General features: G+C 40.4%; 1 long non-coding RNA gene across 1 annotated transcript in view; it reads left to right on the top strand.

Annotated features, from left to right (window-relative positions):
- The window catches only part of LOC116092257, a 2,158-nt gene extending 1,745 nt beyond the window's left edge, over nt 1-413 (top strand). The window contains exon 2 of the long non-coding RNA XR_004119181.1: nt 62-413. This is a non-coding gene — a long non-coding RNA (uncharacterized LOC116092257). The remainder of the gene's footprint in view (nt 1-61) is intronic.
- Nucleotides 414-2,098: the final 1,685 nt, after the last annotated feature.

Below are 2,098 nucleotides of genomic sequence, written 5' to 3'. Positions count from 1 at the left end.
ACACACACAGTACTGTTCTTGGTCCTTAAAACTATCCCTATCTCTCCCTCCTTCACTGCAGATCCACAGCAGCACCTCCCAGTGTTCGAATGATCTGATCCTGACTTTCATGTTTTCAGTTAGCTTCTATCGGAATTGCACATCCACCTGATTCTGCAGCCACAGGTTGCAGATGTCTTTGGTTCTGCGGGGCTTGCTGTTCTGCTGTGAGTCATGTTCCCTCGCTTTGGCTCCTCACTTTCTCTCTCAGTGAAAGCCTGACACCCCATCTTGACCCTGCCTGACTCAGATCCTGTCAACCTGGGACTTGTTGACCTGCTGTAACTTTCCCCCTTCCTCTAAGTCTCTTCTGGCAAACCTGACTAGCACATGTGGAGCTTTCTCATACAAGCTCATCATATAAAGTGTGATGGCGTACCGCAGCGGCAGTGTGGTGTCTGAAAGCCAGGCCCTCCCTGCCTTGGTATGTTTCATGTTGCTCTCTTAGTGTGTTTTCTGTGGATGCCTGACAAGAGGAAGATCCAAAGAGAAGTTGTTTACTTATGACATTTCCAGATATTGAAAAGCTTAATGCGGAGGACTCATGTCTGTTGAGAGTCTTCTTACGAGTGGGGAATATCCACTGAATTTCAGAAGACACGGGCTATTACATAGCAAGGCAGAGCAATCAATCAGATATATATATAGAGAGAGCTCACTTTGACAACAAAGCCATTTCAGCAACAAATCAGTAATCTGCTAATCCATTAATCCATGGATGGATTAATCTCCATGGCAGGGTTCTTGTGACTCATTCACCTCCTAAACACAATTAGCAAGGGAGATTGGGAACTGACTTTTTCAGCAAACCCAAGTTCACGTCCCAGACACACACTGAGCAGCTTGAAACAAGCTGCAACTCCAATTTCAGGGGCTCCAATGTTCTCTCTGACTTCTCTGGGCACCTGCATACATGTGGTGCCCATGCACTCATTCAGGCTCCTGTACATAGACATAAGTTACAAAATAAATTTTTAAAAAGTAATTATGCTCTGAGAATCTATAGCAGATGTGTCTTTCTCCACTCATTCTATTATATACACATGAAGACCCTGGACATCACCTATAGAACAGAAAGCAGTGGATTCCAGGGAAAAACCAATAGACAGGGGACTTTGGGACCCATGGAACAAAACAGAAGGCAGCTCTTCAGAGTTCTTTTTTGCCCCAATAATTCTGGAAATAAAGGTGCTAGAAACCCGTGAGCACAGACTAAAATAGGCACAGTGACAGTCTCTTTCTCTAGTCAAGAAATCAGGGAATGAGTAGCCTATGAAGACAGGATACTTTTAGACTATAACTTCTTGACTCTGTCAAAACAGAAAAAAGGTGTAGTCCCATCCTAAAAACCAGTTTGTACAATCTACAACATCAGCAATGTAGTGAAGAAAAACCATGCATGGATACACAATAAAAAAGCATTTGGGACTGGCTAGCATTTACTCATGGTTTACAACTCTCACAGAAGGGACAGTATAGCAGGGGACATCTCCAACTTGGTAAATGAGCATCTACGCGGAGAACCTACAGTCAGTATTTCAGTTGCTGACAAAAGACTGAATGCTTTATTTTTTAGTTTAAGAGCCAGGAGTGGTTCCCCTTTTACTCAATTCCATCCTTATTTAATATAAATACTATAAATTCTAGACAGGGCACTAAAGCAAGAAAGAGCGAACACTGACATTCCCATAGCAGAGGGAGAAGTCTTGTCCTCTTTATTTCTTCTGACATCAATATCTGTATAGAAATGTTAAGAAATCTACAAAAGTTTCTTAGGATAGATGAATTCTATCAACTCATAGAATGTAGGATCACTATAGAAAATTAACATCTGATTATTAAAATCAAAATTCAGTATTATTTATAGTCATTTAAAAATAAAGTAGTTAGGTATGACTCTAATAAACTGTGTCCAGAATTGGTTATTTAAAACTCCATAGTAGTTATAGAAGATAAATGCAGTGACAACCAAACTTTGGATTTATAGTTTAAAACACAATAAACATGTCAATTCTTTGCAAATTAACATACAAGTTTAACAGAAGGTCAGTCGAAACCT

This window comes from Mastomys coucha, unplaced genomic scaffold (genome assembly GCF_008632895.1).
Source record: "Mastomys coucha isolate ucsf_1 unplaced genomic scaffold, UCSF_Mcou_1 pScaffold15, whole genome shotgun sequence".
NCBI lineage: Eukaryota > Metazoa > Chordata > Mammalia > Rodentia > Muridae > Mastomys > Mastomys coucha.
The sequence above is the reverse complement of the archived record's forward strand: the minus strand, read 5'-3'. Positions and strand labels throughout refer to the sequence as shown.